Below are 19550 nucleotides of genomic sequence, written 5' to 3'. Positions count from 1 at the left end.
CTGATGGGCAAAGGTTGAAGTTGCAAATGGGGATAGTGCTTGCTAGGGACAGCACAGAGACAGTGTGAGGACACCAGAGGGCCTGGCTGCAGTATTTAAATCTTGTGTAATGATAACACATGCACAAGACAGGTGTTTTCCATTTGCTTTTTATCTATCCCACTCCCAGTTCATAACGTTGACAAGTAGATTCCTTGTGACAATCATAGAAAATTACTGGAAATCAAAAAACAGAACTTCCTGAAATGTACCTGGTGAATGACAGTTAGTGCAAGTCACTTGATGTAAAATAATTATCTCCCTGTGTCTTTAGGAAGCATTCAGTAAGTCTCATACATGCTTTTTGGCCATTTGTTAGATTATGTCTGTAAACTGGGAAAAAGAAAAAACTGACCTTTTCCTCTAGAAAGCTGGAATCCTTTAGAGTCTCAGTCTCAGTTCTTCTGCCTCAGATTGTGTTACCATAGACTCTATGTATAATGAATAATTCACTTAGAAGACCACCAAGCTTACAAAAATGCAGACTTAGACGACTAAGGGGAATAGGAAGAATATTACTTGGTGTGTTATGTCAATGAAGACTCAAGAAAATAAACACAAAAACTAAGTTCCATTACAAGTTCCATTCAAGTTCCATTACAATTTTGGCATAGGTAACATTTAAGCAGACAGAGCACTTTCCTATGATGCCAACCAGATGCATGTCCTGAACCCCCAGAGAAATATGTTTTCTACTGTTGACATACGGATATGTCAGGGTAGTGAATTACCCATGTGTGTTGTACCCACTTATTCTGTGGAGTAACTGAGTCATGACATACATGTTTAGCTATGTAGACATGCAAACCAAAAGGAAGACACAGAGGCAAGTGTATGGCGGAACACAATCTGAAAACAAGTTTAGGAAAAAGCAAACTCTGTCTAACAACCTGAAAAACAAAGAGTGAGGACCAAAGGACGAGGAAGAAACTGTAGAATGATATTAAAAAGAAGGGTAGGTAATCCCTCAAGAAAAATTCAGGTCTTTTTAGGGGCTTGAGGTGACAGGAGAAAATGGGAAGGCGGAACCTGCACTAGTTAATGTTTCAGATCTCAGATATGGAGAGGCAAACCTCCCTGAGTCTCTCTCATCTGCTCGACCTCCACCTTGAGCTGGGTGATGGATACTGTGCCAGGCCATTTGCTACCAGAAACATACTATGAACAATTCTTTCTTGTTGTTAGAGGCCCACTGCTAAAATTTGTTAGTATCCCTTATGGCATGTTATTGCATTTTAGAAATACAGATGAAGTATGAAAATTCATTCAAGAGCATTTTCCCAGACTAGCTCAGAGACATTGGTAACTTTCAGGTTCCAAAGCAAGGTGTAATATCCAGTTATTTAGAATATGACTATGTAACAGTTGCAAGTCATTCTTTGTAACCATACATAAAATACAATCATAAATTCCTAAAACTTCTCCCTTGAAATTACTGTAGCTACATCAGTTTAAGCACACATACTCAAATAGATTTCCCTGGAAAGAAAATTGGAAATGGACCCTCTGTATGTCAGTTAACAGTTTATTAGAAAGCATTTGATTAGGTCACTCAAGTACATGGAGCTAATTCATTTTTACAGACACAAAAATTTTGTCCCACATACAATTATCATTATAAGTGAATCACACCTATTCAGAGCTCAGAATTTTGAAGTTAAAACAAATGTGGAATGAAAGAAGAGCTTTAGGCTGGGCGCAGCAGCTCATACCTGTAATTCCAGCACTTTGGTAGGCAGAGAAGAAGAATCATTTGAGCCCAGGAGTTTGAAACCAGCTTGGGAAACACAAAGAGATCCCCATCTCTACAAAAAATTAAAAAAACAAATGAGTTGAGCTGGGGAGGATGAGGCTGCAGTGAGCCGTGACTGTGCCTCTGTACTCCAAATTAGGTGACAGAGAAAGACTGCCTAAAATAAAACAAAACAAAACAAAAAAAGCTTTATTCTGTAAGAACTTGAAGGATTGGAATGCAATTCTCTAAATGTTTATTGACTGGTATACTTTGTAAATATGTAAGTAGTTGGGTTAACGGACATGTCGGCAAACATCCTTACCTTTTTATTAGTTTGATTTCCTCATTGGTAGCTTTTTTAATAACACTAATGAGTTTGTAATAATTTTTTTATTGGGTCTGTAAGTCAAGTGCAACAGAGTAAAACATCTAAAGGGAATACAAAGAAAATATTAAAGTAATTGTTTCTTTAACATAATTTAGACTTCAATTATGTTTAAAGAAAAATCATTTATTTATGCATATTTCTTGTGCTCTAAAATTTGGGATATATGGTCCAGAGAGAACAACATACCATTTTAAATTCCTTTGAGGGGAGAATTTTCTAATAGGAAATGTTTTCAGAGTTATTTTCCAAATCCTTATTTTCTGCCATGTTTTAACCTCATCTAGCCCCATTTTGAGTTTGGCTTCTGATTCTCTATCAGGTGGACACAGGTCCTAGTGACTTGGAATTTTTTATTTCCAAATTCCTTTTGATGCCAGAAGTATCCAGGCCTGGTTTTGAAAGGAAGGGATTGGCCTCAGTTAGGATGACCATCAATCATGTGAGATCAGCACTGGGTGGGTGTAGGTGAGACCCTCACAGAGGTAAGGGACAGAAAGGGTGGGAATGAACTGGGTAGGAATCCTAACTGACACATGCCTTCCCTCTACAGCCCCTCATACCCACCAGCTGAAGCATTCTAGACTGATGTTTATCTCTAAGCTCATCCTCATAAAACTGGTATGAAGGCACACAGAACCTCCTTCAGGGGCCTCCATGCACACATAAACTCACTGACATATCCCTACCCAAATTCAGGCGTAACACCTCAAAACTTTACAAAGATATCCACACTCAAAACCATGTGACAGCATCTCACCACTTCATGAGTCTAAGCAAACCTTTATTCTCCAGTTTAACAGCTGAACGCAGAATAGGGTCCAGGAGGAAACTTAAATAAATATTGAAATTTAATATGTGATAAAGGGTGCATCTCAAATCAAAGACAAGAGGGTAGTTGATTCAATAAATAAAGCTAAAACAATTGGGTCTTCATTTGGAAAAAAAATAAAGTCACATTTAGAGCTCAAATTATACAGACAAATAAATTCCATGTGGAATAATTGTCAAAACAAAATGATAAAATAATAAATAACAATATACAGAATATTCTTATAATCCTGGGTTGGGGAAGGCCTTCCTAAACAATATACAAAATTCAGAACCAGATACAAAATGTTTAACATATGTGGCTGTGAACATATTGAAAATATTTGGATGGCAAAAGATACTGTAAACAAAATTGAAAGACAAGTGACAAACCAAGAGAAAATATTTGTAGTATACATAAAACATAACATAGTTTTAAGGTTGTACTAACTAATAAGAAAAAGGATATATCCCAATGGAAAATAATGATCAAATATGTAAATTGAAAGTTTGCTAAAGAAGAAATACAAAAAACTAATAAAGATACAAAAATTTCCATTCCACTTCACTAATAATCAAAATTGCCAATTTAAACAACAAGATAATCAAAATATTAATGTATTGAAAGTAAGTACTTTCAATTAATGTATTGGAAAGTAAGTACTTTCAATACATTAAGTTCCTGAAAGTTCCTGAAAGTTCCTGAGGATGTGGAGAAACAGGCACTTCTGGTAGATTACATGTTGATGGGAATACAAAAGGATACAGCCTTTATGGAGGAAAATGTGACAATATCTAGTAAATTTTTTAAGTGTTTATAAGCACTTTACCAACCAATTTAATATCTAGAAATTTCACCTCCTAAAACAATATATGCAAAAATGTGTGTATGAAGATGTTCACTACAGCATTCTAATAGCAATAAGTTGGAAATAACCTAATTTTCCATCTATATGGGGGTTAGTTGAGAGACAGAGAGAGAGAGAGAAAAAGAGAGAGTGCATATGTGCATGAGAGCAAGCACCATATAATTGAATGCTATGCAGTCATTAAAAATAATGGATCAGATGTGGAAATGTATAAAGAAAATAAATGTAAATTGCAGTATCATATATATATATATGATATACATATATATATACACACACACACACACGGACACCATGATCTCATTTCATAAAACTGTGTGTTTGTATATAATTTTATAATAATATATATAATTATGTAAAAGTGTGTGTATGTGAAATTACATAGTTTTAGAATTATATACATAATTTTATGAAATTAGATCATGACATATATGAAATTCTACAACCTACATTTTAGAAAAAATTAGTAGACTTAGCAATTTATAATAATGGTTACCTCTGAAGAGTTGGGTTGATTGATCTTTTTAAATAACAATTATTTAATACCAATAAAAAAAAAGTAACCTTCTTAGAATTAAAGTTTAGAGTTAGAACAAGCTTAAGGAATTATTTAATCTAGATATCTCATATGTCAGATGAGATGCCAGAATTTTAGAGAGGTATGACAGGGTGTCCAAGATTATGCCCCAAGGTAATGGTAGAACTAAGGATTTGAATCCAGAACTGGTTGCATTTAATCAGTGCTAAGCATTGCTCTAGATGCTGGGATGGCCTGGTCAGATGATGAGTTATGGGGCTCTCAGTACTTTTTTCATTTCATGAAGATGCAACAGTCACTTTTATAAAGATGATAATTAATGAGAAAAATATTTTTTATCAAGTACCCACCATATACTGAGGCATTGAGCCAGGCATTTTTCAAGCATTATCTACTGCATTTAAAGCTTGCCTTGTGAAATAGGTTGCTTATTTTGTAGCAAAGGAATACTTATTCCTTTATCTTTGAGACAGTTTGGAAACCTCTCTCCGAAACCGTGATATCACTGTTCTCACTGTGGATTTTGGATCCTTCCAGACTCAGCCTACAATAACTATTTCTCCATCTGCCCACCAGTCCCCTTTCTCAGCTCTCCAAATTTCAATCACGCCCTTATTTGTGTCAGATCTACCATCATCTCTAGTTTGTGAACTCCTCTGAGAACAGATAGACTCTTGTTCTTCTCTGTATCACCACAGTGCTGAGCTCAATACCTTGTGCACATGGGTCTCAACAATGTCCTCAGGGCTCATTTCTTAAAAGCAGAATCAAAAGGTTGAATAACACCTTTCAAGGGCATGTCCTTTTGTACTCAGAGTAGAGGTAGATTTCCATTTATTTTAAGTGAACATATAAGCAGAAAACAATGAAATAGAAATTACTACAGTATCTAATTTGCAAATAGAATTTTACTAAAGACAATTTTACTCTTTTGTTGGTGCTAGAAAATGAGAATTGGGGAATGAGAAACAAGAAACAAGATAGCTAAGAAATCAAGGGAGAATTGAGTGGGATCAGGACTAGCTACATGACTGGAGGGCTCAGTACAGTGAGAAAATACAGGGCCCCTTGTATGGTTATTAAGAATTTCAAAATGGTGACAGCAGAGCATTAAACAAAGCACAAGACCCCTCTGAGCATGAAGCTTTGTGTGACTACAGAGGTCACACACCTGTGAAGCTAGCCCAGATTAGGATTCCAAACTAGATACCATCAATCTCTATGATAAACCAGGTGCTTACTCTTTCACATATCCACGTTTCTTTCATTTTCTCTGTCACCTCAAAATCTCATATCTTTCATCATTTTTTGTGCCCCAGTCTGGTTTACAACTCAGATTTTAGAAGTCTGATTTATTCCTAATTCAAATGATTTAAATAATAAAGTAAGTACATTTAAGTGTGTGTGTGTGCGCGTGTGGGTGTGTGCTTTTCTTCACTCTGTTGATTGCCATCTGTGCAACCAGCTCAGAGTAGAATGCTTTTTTGGAGGGGTGGGGAGCTTACACAAGTCAATGTTAGAAAGAAAAAAATCCTACTTCTATCCAAAATTTTCTTAAATCTGATATGACACCTTTTGGAGAAAGAGGTCATCAGAAAAATCTTTTCTTTAACAGAAAACTTGACAATGTAGAGATATAGGAGGCTAGAAGACTTCCTGTTACAAAAGCCATAAAAGTTTGTATTGGACAGAAAGCAAGAATGGCAGGGGTCTGATTTTTCTCTTACAGGTCTTCCCATGACTGGACGTGGCTTATTTTTATTTCAGGCAAAGAAAAGACCCATTATTTATGAACTTAGGCTATTTGAGAACTAGAAAAATCAATAATATGAAGAATTAAGTCATACTAGCACTTTTTTTTTTTTACTGAATCCAACAGTGTGACAGTTGTATATGTGCTGTAAATGTTTATAAGAATTTTGTTTATATAGATTGAGTAATACAGGCATATATGCTCTTCTCACTTGATATTGGGAATAACATGCATGGAAGTGCCGATTTTTAAAAAGCATCTTAAAATGTATAAATTTAAGAAGCCATGATAATGATTCTCAACAAACAGAAATCAGAGTTATTGACTAGAGATGTAGCATCAGCAAACTGAAAGGGTTGTTGGGTGAGAACTGGTGAGCACAGGCAAAATCAATAAAATAGTTTTCTTTCTTTAAAATAATGTACATGGTATTCTAGATTTTAACATATGTGACAACTAAGTCACTAAATAATGCAACAGACCATATATAAAAATCCATTTGATTGGGAGGCCTAAGTGGGCAGATCTCGAGGTCAAGAGATTGAGACCATCCTGGCCAACATGGTGAAACTCCGTTTCTACTAAAAATACAAAAATTAGCTGGGCATGGTGGCACATGCCTGTATTTCCAGCTACTTGGGGGGCTGAGGCAGAAGAATCGCTTGAACTCCGGAGGCGGAGGTTACAGTGAGCCGAGATGGTGCCACTGAACTCCAGCCTGGTGACAGAGCGAGATTCCATCAAAAAAGAAAAAAAAAATTCCATCTGAGTATGTGTTTTTTATTTTATTCTATAAATTAGAAATGATGCCCTATCTACTTAGACATGTATGATGTCTCTTTCCATAAGTTCTCAAACCACCCCAAGCCATGTGCATGTGCTTCACAGACAATAATAATGACTGGTTGACTTACAGTGTAGAGTACAGGTAATAGTTTTCCTTTCTCACTTGACCTTAAACTCAAGATCAAACTCTACAAAACACACTCTCCAAATATCTGAGATACTTAAAGATACGGATAGAGAGGTGTGCTTCACTGATGCTGTGGTAGAATAGAGAAGATCAATTTCAGAAACCTAACAATTTTGATTTTGTATTTTCCAGGACTCATGGTTGCAACTATTGGAAACCCAAGTCAAAGTGGCCTAGATATAGAATGGAATGTATTATGGATGTAACTGATGTTGACGAAAAGAGTCAAGCTCTGTAAAATATTTGAAGAGGTTTATTCTGAGCCAAATATGAGTGACCATGGCCTGTGATACAGCCCTTAGGAGTAGGAGGTCCTGAGAACATGTGCCCAAGGTGGTCAGGGCACAGCTTGGTTTGATACATTTTAGGGAGGTATGAGACCTCAATCAAATACATTTAAGAAATACATTTGTTTGGTGAAGAAAGGTGGGACAACTCAAAGTCAGGTGGGGGTACAGGGGTGGGGAGAGCTTCCAGGCTATAGGTAAATGTAAACATTTTCTGGTTGACAATTGACTGAGTTTATCTAAAGATGTGGGATCAAAGAAAGGAAATGTTCAAGTTAAGATAAAAGGTTGTAGAGACCAAGGTTTGTTTGTTTGTTTGTTTGTTTTTTGGTACATGGGCACAATGTGCAGGTTTGTTACATATGTATACATGTGCCTTGTTGGTGTGCTGCACCCACTAACTCATCATTTACATTAGGTATATCTCCTAATACTATGCTTCCCCCCTCCCCCCACCCCACAACAGGCCCCGGTGTGTGATGTTCCCCTTCCTGTGTCCAAGTGTTCTCATTGTTCAATTCCCACCTATGAGTGAGAACATGTGGTGTTTGGTTTTTTTGTCCATGTGATAGTTTGCTGAGAGTGATGGTTTCCAGCTTCATCCATGTCCCTACAAAGGACATGAACTCATCATTTTTTATGGCTACATAGTATTCCATGGTGTATATTGCCACATTTTCTTAATCCAGTATATCACTGATGGTCATTTGGGTTGGTTCCACGTCTTTGCTATTGTGAATAGTGCTGCTATAAACATACGTGTGCATGTGTCTTTATAGCAGCATGATTTATAATCATTTGGGTATAAACCCAGTAATGGGATGGCTGGGTCAAATGGTATTTCTAGTTCTAGATCCTTGAGGAATTGCCACACTGTCTTCCACAATGGTTGAACTAGTTTACAGTCCCACCAACAGTGTAAAAGTGTTCCTATTTCTCCACATCCTCTCCAGCACCTATTGTTTCCTGAGTTTTCAATGATCATCATTCTAACAGGTGTGAGATGGTATCTCACTGTGGTTTTGATTTGCATTTCTCTGATGGCCAGTGATGATGAGCATTTTTTCATGTGTCTGTTGGCTGCATAAATATCTTCTTTTGAGAAGTGTCTGTTCATATCCTTCGCCCACTTGTTGATGGGGTTGTTTGTTTTTTTTCTTGTAAATTTGTTTGAGTTCTTTGTAGATTCTGGATATTAGCTCTTTGTCAGATGAGTAGGTTGCAGAAATTTTCTCCCATTCTGTAGGTTGCCTGTTCACTCTGATGATAGTTTCTTTTGTTGTGCAGAAGTGCTTTAGTTTAATTAGATTCCATTTGTCAATTTTGGCTTTTGTTGCCATTGCTTTTGGTGTTTTAGACATGAAGTCCTTACCCATGCCTTTGTCCTGAATGGTATTGCCCAGGTTTTCTTCTAGGGTTTTTATGGTTTTAGGTCTGATATCCAGGCAAACAGGGTCTGGAGTGGACCTCCAGCAAACTCCAACAGACCTGCAGCTGAGGGTCCTGACTGTTAGAAGGAAAACTAACAAACAGAAAGGACATCCACACCAAAACCCCATCTGGATGTCACCATCATCAAAGACCAAAGGTAGATAAAACTACAAAGATGGGGAAAAAACAGAGCAGAAAAACTGAAAATTCTAAAAATCAGAGCATCTTTCCTCTTCCAAAGAAATGCAGCTCCTCACTAGCAATGGAACAAAGCTGGATGGAGAATGACTTTGATGAGTTGAGAGAAGAAAACTTCAGATGATCAAACTTCTCCGAGTTAAAGGAGGAAGTTTGAACCCATTGCAAAGAAGTTAAAAACCTTGAAAAAAGATTAGATGAATGGCTAACTAGAATAATCAATGTAGAGAAATCCTTAAATGACCTGATGGAGCTGAAAACCACGGCATGAGAACTATGTGATGAATGCATAAGCTTCAGTAGCTGATTAGCTCAACTGGAAGAAAGGGTATCAGTGATTGAAGATCAAATGGATGAAATGAAGGGAGAAGAGAAGTTTAGACAAAAAGGAATAAAAAGAAATGAACAAAGCCTCCAGGAAATATGGGACTATGTGAAAAGACCAAATCTATGTCTGATTGGTGTACCTGAAAGAGAGGGGGAGAATGGAACCAAGTTGGAAAACACTCTGCAGGATATTATCCAGGAGAACTTCCCCAACCTAGCAAGGCAGGCCAACATTCAAATTCAGGAAATACAGAGAATGCCACGAAGATACTCCTCAAGAAGAGCAACTCCAAGACACATAATTGTCAGATTCACCAAAGTTGAAATGAAGGAAAAAAATGTTAAGGGCAGCCAGAGAGAAAGGTCAGGTTACCCACAAAGGGAAGCCCATCAGACTAACAGCTGATCTCTCAGCAGAAACTCTACAAGCCAGAAGAGAGTGGGGGCCGATATTCAACATTCTGAAAGAAAAGAATTTTCAACCCGGAATTTCATATCCAGCCAAACTAAGCTTCATAAGTGAAGGAGAAATGAAATACTTTACAGGTAAGCAAATGCTGAGAGATTTTGTCACCACCAGGCCTGCCCTACAAGAGCTCCTGAAGGAAGCACTAAACATGGAAAGGAACAACCAGTACCAGCCACTGCAAAAACATGCCAAATTGAAAAGACTGTCAATGCTAGGAAGAAACTGCATCAACTAACGAGCAAAATAACCAGCTAACATCATAATGCCAGGATCAAATTCACACACAACAATATTAACCTTAAATGTAAATGGGCTAAATGCTCCAATTAAAAGACACAGACTGGCAAATTGGATAAAGAGTCAAGACCCATCAGTGTGCTGTATTCAGGAAACCCATCTCTCCTCTAGAGACACACATAGGCTCAAAATAAAGGGATGGAGGAAGATCTACCAAGCAAATGGAGACCAAGCTTCTTCTGAAGTCTTACGGTGGTTGTCCTTAGGGACAAAAGATGACAAATGCTTACTACTCAGACCTTTAAAAGGTCCTAGACTTTGTGTTAATCTCTTTAGGATTGGGAGGGCCTGGAAGAAAAAGATCTAGCTATATAATAGAAATTTTTTACAGATGGAAATTTTCCCCCACAAAGGATAGCTTTGCAGGGCGATTTCAAGATATGGAAAAAAAACATGTTTTGGGGTAAAATATTTTGATTTTCTTCCTTGTCTTGCAATGTTATGCCACAGTCAGGTTGGAAAGTAAGTCATGATATATAGGGTTAAATAAAACCCATCTAATGAGAATTTATGATTTGTAGGACATGACTCCCCAGACCCCTTAGATAAAAATTTGGGCAAGATAAAAAATCAGTTTATTCCTCACTGATGAGAAGATGGGTTTTAGGCATTGCTATAGCCAAGGGTTCAAATAATATCTTTAAAATTATTTTTCTTTCTTTATCTTTTCTCTGCTTTCCTCAATGTTGTTTTCAATCTCATGTATACTTTCTTTGTGGAGATAAAAAGAGAAAACTAGAAGCTTTAAGATCCATTATTTTCATTCATCCTAATATCAAAAAAAACAAAAAACAAAACACAGAGAAAACCTCACTTTTAAAGGGTATACATAAACCTATTCTGCAAGAACTCTGATTGAGTTTTCTTGAGTAATATAACAGGTGTATGTCTAGGGGAAAAGTCTCTAATTGGCTCAACTGGCCTAGATGCACACCTTTGTAGGAGGGAGTCAGGGTCTTTGACAGACTCATAAGAATGGCAATGAATGGGGAAAGGGCAGTCCCTTCAAGGAAGTGAGCAGAGGCAGACACAAATGTTTATCAACAGCACAACATTCCCAATATGAAGAGAGAAAACCAAATAAATATTAAAAGTGACATCTAAGAAGGTAGGTAAAGTGTGGTAAGGGAATAGAAAAGTTGTAAGAGAGAATACTGACTCCTTTAATACTTTTATTTATTTTTTTTCTTGAGACAGAGTTTTGCTGTGTCACCCAGGCTGGAGTGCAGTGGTGTAATCTCGGCTCACTGCAACCTCTGCCTCCTGGGTTCAAGTGATTCTCCTGCCTCAGCCTCCTGAGTAGCTGGGACTACAGGCATGTGCCACCATGCCTGGCTAATGTTTTTGTATTTTTAGAAGAGACGGGGTTTCACCATGTTGGTCAGGCTGGTCTCAAACTCCTGACCTCGTGATCTGCCCACCTCGGCCTCCAAAGTGCTGGGATTACAGGCATGAGCCACCATGCCTGGCCCCTTTCTTATTTTTAAGAAGCTTTTCCTTTCATAATGTGTCATAAAAATTTATACAAAAGATAAATATTTTATAGATAAATGGGCATATTATTCATAGTATACAATTCACAAAGGATAAATGACAAATATTAACAAAGTGGAAAGATGCAAACTTATTAGAAACAAATTGAAAATTAAAACAAGATAATGACTACCATTTGACAGAGCAGGAGCATTGCCATCCTGGACAAGCCGCTCATTCTAAAGTTCACCTTAATAAAAACCGCCTAAATCCAAAGGGCATCAGCCTAATGGCTAAGGTCAGAATAACCGTAAACCACAAATAACTCCTCCAACCAGAAACATTCCAAACTCCTCCCTGACCAGAGACATGCTAGCCTCGAGATAACCCCTCTCTGGGCTGGAAATATGTCTGCCCCAAGATAACCTCCTCTCCTTCCAGAGAGATTCCAACCCCACCATAAACTTCTCCATACATATAAACATTCCAAGCTTGTGATAAGCCCCCTCATCCTAAAACCAATATATATTCTTAGTCTGTAAGAGAAAGTGTTCCTGACCAAAATTGGCCAGAAGCACCTCTCAGGTTTTATCTAAAGAAAACCTGTCTTTAACTGTTGGCCATATCTTGTGTTTCTTTCCTCTTTCTTTAACTCTTACACCATTTCCATCCAAGATGGGGTATCAGGGATTGAATGTATCCTCCTGTCTCAATAGACTAGAAAACTGAACAAAATATGTAATCCTTTGGAGAAAGGAAACAAACGAAGTGAGCTTTATGATGCCCCAGCTTAGCACCTGGAAAGTTTTCAGGCTGCTGCACAGGAAGCAGGGACCCAAACACTTTCCAGATGTCTTGACAAGGTAAGGAGACAAAATCTAATATAAAATGTCAAAAAAAAAAATTGGAGATAGGGACTCTCTCTGTTGCCCAGGCTAGAATACAATGGCACAATCACAGCTCTCCGTAATTTCAAAGTCTTGGGCTCAAGCAATTCTCCTGCCTCAGCCTCCAGGGTTGCTAGGACTAGAGGTACATGCCACCACACCTAGCTGATTGGTTAAAATGTTTGTAGAGATGGGGTCTCACTATGTTGCCTAGGTTTATCTCAAACATCCAGCCTCAACTGATCCTCCTCCCTCTTGGATTACACTCTTTCTTTTTTGGCAAAAAGGTTTTGCTTTGTCACCCAGATTGGAGTGCAGTGGCATGATTACAGCTCACCACAGCCTTGCCTTCCAAAGCTCAAGTGATTCCCCCCACCTCAGCCTCCCAAGTAGCTGGGACTATAGTTGTGTGCCACCACACCCCGCTAATTTTGTATTTTTTGTAGAGATGGGGTTTCACTATTTTCCTAGGCTGATCTCAAACTCCGGGGCTCAAGCAATTCACCCACCTTGGCCTACCAAAGTGTTGGGATTATAGGTACAAGCCACCACTCCTGGCCCAGGATTAATAATTTTTAAAAAGGAATTCATCATAGTACTAGAAAGAGATTCTTCATTCTGACTTAAAAAACATCCTCCAGTTAACATCCCCTTCAATGGTGAGAGACTGAAAGTTTCCCCATGAGATTATGCACAAAGCAAGATGTATACTCTTAAATTCCTATTCAACATGGTACTGGAAGTCTTGGCTACTGCAATAAGGAAGAAAACAAAAAAAGAAGAAGAAAGAAAAGGAATGAAGATTATATAGGAAGAAATAAAATTGATCCCATTGAGAGATAACATGATGGTTTATATAGAAAATTCCAAAGAATCTACCAAAAAAAATCTTCTGAAAGTAATAAGTGAGCTTATCAGAGCTGCACGATACAAAGACAATATACACAAAAAGTTGTGTTTCTCTATATAAGCAATAAACAAATGGAAATCAACATTTTGAAAACCTCAAATACTATTTGCAATCATTCCTCCGAAAATGAAATACTTAGGTATAGATCTAACAAAACAAGTATAGGACTAGAACTTGTAAGCTACAAACTGTAGAACTCTGATGACAGAATTAAAGAACTAAATAAGTGAAGACATATATCATGTTCATGATTGGAAGACTCAATCTATTAAAAACATCAGTTTTTTCCAAGGTGATCTCTAGATTTAACATAATGACAATCAAAATACCAACTAGAATTTTTGAATTTTTCTAGAATAATTTGGATTATTCTAAAAATGTGTGCAGGAGGGCTAAGAACTAGAATAGCTAAAACAATTTTGAAACAGAAGATCAAAGTTAGATAAATCATTCTACTGAATTTTAAGATTTGGCCGGGCGTGGTGGCTCACGCCTATAATCCCAGCACTTTGGGAGGCTGAGGCGGGTGAATCATGAGGTCAGGAGATTGAGATCATCCTGGCTAACACGGAGAAACACTGTCTCTACTAAAAGTACAAAAAATTAGCTGGGCATGGTGGCGGGTGCCTGTAGTCTCAGCTACTCGGGAGGCTGAGGCAGGAGAATGGCATGAACCCAGGAGGCAGAGCTTGCAGTGAGCCGAGATGGTGCCACTGCACTCCAGCCTGGGCAACAGTGCAAGACTCTGTCTCAAAAAAAAAAAAAAAAAGATTTATTATTAAGCTACAATAGTCAAGGTAGTATGGAATTTGTGTCAATGTAGACACACATAGACCAATAGGATATAATAGAAAGTCCAGATACAAACCCAAGCAAATATGGATATTTGATCTTTTAAAAAGTTTTGAAAGCAACTTAATGGAAAAAGGATAATATTTTCAACAAATGGTACCAAAACAATTGGTCCTTCATATCAAAACAAAACAAAACAAAAGAAACAAAACAACTTAAACTCAACACTTTATACAAACGTTCACACAAAAATGAGTCAGAGATTTAAATGTAAAGAGTAAAACTATAAAGTTTTTAGAAGAATTCTTATTCATTGCTATTGGAAGTGCAAAATAGTATAAGCACCTTGAAGGATAGTTTAGCAGTTTCTTACAGAGTTAAAAATACACTGTATACACTTAACATAAGACCCAGTAATCCCACTTGTGGGTATTTACCCAAGTGAATTGAAAACTAGCATATAGAAAACAAACAGAGCAAACAACAAGCAAAAACAATATGCGTGGGCCAGGGGTGGTGTCACACACCTGTAGTCCCAGCTACTCTGGAGGCTGAGACAGGAGGGTAGCTTGAGGCCAGGAGTTCAAGGCTGTAGTGCACCATGATTGTGCCTTTGAATAGCAGCTGCATTTTAGCCTGGACAAGACTTCTTCTCTAAAAATAAAATTTATAAAATATTTACGTGAATGTTTAGAAACTTTATTCATAATCACCCAAACTGGAAACAACCAAGATATCCTCCAATAGGTAAATGAAAATGAAAGAGCTATTGATTCACACAACAACATAGATAAATTTTAAGTGCGTTTTGCTAATTGAGAAAAGCCAGACCAAAAGGCTACACATTGTATCATCTCATTTATAAGATGTTTTGGAAAAGCTAAAACTGCTGTATAAGAATGAAACACAGCAGTGGTTAGCAGGTTTGGGAGAAGGAAGGGTAATGAACTACAAATAAGTTGAGCTGGGGAATTTTTAGGGTTATGAAACTTCTCTGAATAGTATTGGGGTGATGGACATAAAACTATACATTTGTTAAAACCCATAGTACTGTACATTACAAAATGTGAACTTCAATATATGTATTAAAAATATAACCATAATGTCTGGGAATCCAGAACAGAATACAGGCAGTGAAAGAAAAACCTGAGTGTCTAACAAATACACAATATAACCTCATCAAAGATGTGGGAAAAAAGGATTTGCCCTAGTAACATTGGAAAACAAGGTTCTAACTACATACTGTACAGCTAAAGACCAAAGAACCAAATGATACTCTTGTTGGTAAACTTGTTTTTCACAGGGGTATTTGTGAGTATTTCAAAGGAGTTGTTAGAATTTATTGATAGAGTTCAGTAAATAAGTAGATAAATTGCAGATAATAAGAGGCAGTTTTCTCACTGTCAAGGAAAGTTGTTACTAATAAGCATGGGGGCCACCTAGAAAGTACCCTGTGGTGCTGAATTAGAGTATGAAACATTGGTAGGAACTTCTGTTTATTTTAATATATATGCAGATAGATAGCTACAGGAATAATTATAGACGTGTGTATATAGATAATTATATATGTGTGTATCAAGATGTATGTGTACACAAAGTATACATGCATGTATTTATTTTTCTGTCTGTTAAGAGGGTCTAAAAGTAGTGACACTCAGTGGCAATGATCACACTCAGCATCCAGGTCTTGGTTTCTAAATAACACCCTCTGATACAAATCATGCTTATTTGAGAAGTGTCTGATTCTGGGACTAAGTAAATAAAAAATTACGATATGAGCTGGAGCATTGTGTCATGCCAGAAAGTAAGAAAGTGCAAAAAAAAAAAAAAAAAAAGAAAGAAAAAATGAGAGCATGTGGATAGGACATGGAAGTCAACTGAAAGACAATTCTTTGATCAAGGGTAGAACAATTTAAGCAATAACATTAAAAAATGTAGTATTAGATGTTTCTCAACTTATATTTTAGATTCAGGAGGTACATGTGCAGGTTTGTTACCTGGGCATATTGCATGACACCGAGGCTAGGGGTATGAATGATCTTGTCACCCAGGTACTGAGCATAGTACCCAATAGTTTTTCAACCTTTGTGCCCCTCCCTCCCTCTTCCCTCCCCTCTCTAGTAATCCCAGTGTTTATTATTGCCATCTTTATGTCCATGAGTACCCAATGTTTTGCTTATAAGTGAGAAAATGTGGTATTTGGTTTACTGTTCCTGTGTTAATTCACTTAGAATAATGGCCTCCAGCTGCATTCATGTTGCTGCAAAGGACATGATTTTGTTCTTTTTTAGGGCTCATAGTTTCCCATGGTACATATGTGCCACACTTTCTTCATCCAATCCATCATTGGTGGGCACCTAAGTTGCTTCCATGTCTTTGTTATTGTGAATACTGCTGTGATGAACATGCAAGTGCAGGTGTCTTTTTGGTAGAACTATTTATATTCCTTTGGGTAGATACCCCGTCATGGGATTGCTGGGTAAAACAGTAGTTCTGTTTTACCTTCTTTGAGAAATCTCCAAACTGCTTTCCATAGTGGCCAAACTAATTTACATCCCCACCAACAGTGTATAAAGCATTCCCCTTTCTCTGCAGTCTCTCCCACATCTGCTGTTTTTCCTGTTTTTTTTTTCTTCCTTCTAACTTATATTTTAGGTTTGTAGGGGGAGTTGATGCGCAGGTTTGTTACATTGATAAATTGCATGTCATTGAGGTTTGGTGTGCCAATGATTTCATCACCCAGACGGTAACTATAGTACCCAATAGGAAGTGTTTTGATACTCGTCCACCTTCCACTGTCTACCCCCGAGTAGGTCCCAGTGTCTGTTTTTCCCTTCTTTGTGACCATATGTACTCATTGTTTAACTCCTGCTTATAAGTGAGAACATGTAATATTTGGTTTTTCTGTTCCTGCATCAATTTACCTAGAATAATGGCCCCCAACTGTACCCATGTGGCTGCAAAGGACATAATTTCATTCCTTTTTATGGCTGTATAGTATTCCATGGTGTATATATACCACATTTTAATTATCCAGTGCACCATTGAGGAGAATCTAGGTTGATTCAATGTCTTTCCTATTGTAAAAAGTGCTGCAATGACCATAAGCATGCATGTTTCTTTATGGTAGAATGATTTACATTCCTTTAGGTACCCAGTGATAGGATTGCTGGATAAATGGTAGTTCTTTTTTAAGTTCTTTGAGAAATTGCTGAACTGCTTTCCACAGTGGCTGAACTAACTTACACACCCACAAGCAGTGTATAAGCATTCCCTTTTTTCCACATCACCAACATCTGTTATTTTTTGACTTTTTAATAATAGTCAAAAGTGTGAGGCAGTATCTCATTGTGTGAGGCAGTATCTCATTGTAGTTTTGATTTGCATTTCTCTGATGATTAGTGATGTTGAGAATTTCTTCATATGCTTATTGACAAAGATGCCAAAAGCAACTGCAACAAAAACAAAAATTGTCAAGTGGGACCTAATTAAACTAAAGAGCTCCTGCATAGCAAAAGAAACTATCAATGGAATAAACATACAGCTGACAGAATGGGAGAAAAATTGGAAACTATGTATCTGACAAAGGTCTAATGTCCAGAATCTGTAAGGAACTATAATCATCAAGCAAAAACAAAAAACCCCATTAAAAAATGGACAAAGGACATGGACAGACATATCTCAAAAGAAGACATACATGCAGTATCAGATTTTTGACCAAAATAATAAAGTAAATATCTGTGAATTTCCTTCCAGATATAAGCAAATGATTGAACAAATAAATAAATGGGAGAATGGGACAGATCTTTTTTTACAAAAATAAAAGACTTTTAAATAATATTTGTAAATACCTCTCCCTTCCATAGGTGGAGTTTATTTTCCCTCCCCTTGAGAGTGAGCTGGTCTTAGTGACCTACTTCCAAACAATATAATAGGAAAAGGGAAAGTTAGTAACTTTGCAATGAAGAAAATGGACAGATATCAGCTCAACAAAGTGATCAAAGTTAACATCACCAGTGAAAAGTCATGTATTCCCTGATAGGCTATGATGAGAAGGGCATCTCATTTTTATGGTGCTCTTCCCAGAAAGCTACAATCTCAGTCTAATAATGAGAAAACATCAGACAAACCCACACTGAAAAACACTCTACAAAATATGTGACATTACCAGTACTCTTCAAAAGTAATAAGTCTACAAAAAACTCCCCCCAAAGCCCCCAAAAAACAAAGAACAAAAAAGGAAAAGCTGAGAAACAGTCACAGACCAGAGGAGACTAGAAAGATCTGACAACAATGATATGTGAACGGTACTCTTAGTACTCAGATAAAGTTTGACAAAATCTTCATAAATAGGAAGAACTCCCTATTAATTATCTTCTAGAACCTTAGGGATGAAATAACATTAAGCTTCCCATGATTTCTATGGGAATCATCAGCTATGCTGTATAAGGAACAGGACAATAAATAAACTGCCAAATTTTACTTTTCTACCTCAACATCGTGAAAATGATGTTCGAGGTCTTAATAAAATAGTAATTTTATACCATTTTAATAAAATACCATTTAATAAAATACCATTTTAATAAAAAATGGTATTCGAGGTCTTAATAAAACAAATATCTTGTTAGACAAAAGATAACAGAGGAAGCAAAACATAGGTGCAACTTTTCCCTGTAGAAGCAAAGGAAGTTATAATACAAATATTTTATCAACAATAGGAAGTAACCTTGGTATAACTAATAGATATAATTGATCTGGAATAATTGGAGAATGGGAGTTCTGTCAATTTAGTATTTTATTAACTGAGTTATTCATGTTTGCCAATTATGGACAGCCAGTTTTTTAAAGGGCTAGGAAATGTCAATGCTCTTCAGCTAAAGACCACTGAGACCCCTGCAGATATCTTACAAGGAAGAATGCTCACTATGAGAAAACTGTAAGTTTTCTTACTAAGAATGTGTAAGAAAGAAGCTATTACAGAATTTGGGCTTTGGCTGAGTAACTTGGGGAAGGGTGTAGGGAAGTGGGGGCTTTCTCTAGATTGGGGCTACAAGAAGGCAAAATAATTTTATGATTGAATGTCTGAATGAATCTTATCTATAGGGAGGGCAGATTAAAATGGGGATAATGCTGCAATCGGTATTCAGAAGTAGCAGTTACTCAGCTAAGAAAGAGGGATGTTTGATATTTCATGAGCTGCATGATTTTGTTTTGACTTATTTTATCAAGGTGTCCAAGCAACATTATTGAGATACTGTGCGTTTATGTCCAACAGGAAAACAGCCTGGCCTGACTGTGAATGTCAGACCAGTTTCCAGCAATGAGGGGCTCCTTTTTGCTTTCTCAGAAACAAGAAAAATACCTCTTTTTGACATGT

Source organism: Pongo pygmaeus, chromosome 5 (assembly GCF_028885625.2).
Source record: "Pongo pygmaeus isolate AG05252 chromosome 5, NHGRI_mPonPyg2-v2.0_pri, whole genome shotgun sequence".
NCBI classification, from domain to species: Eukaryota; Metazoa; Chordata; class Mammalia; order Primates; family Hominidae; genus Pongo; species Pongo pygmaeus.
The sequence above is the reverse complement of the archived record's forward strand: the minus strand, read 5'-3'. Positions refer to the sequence as shown.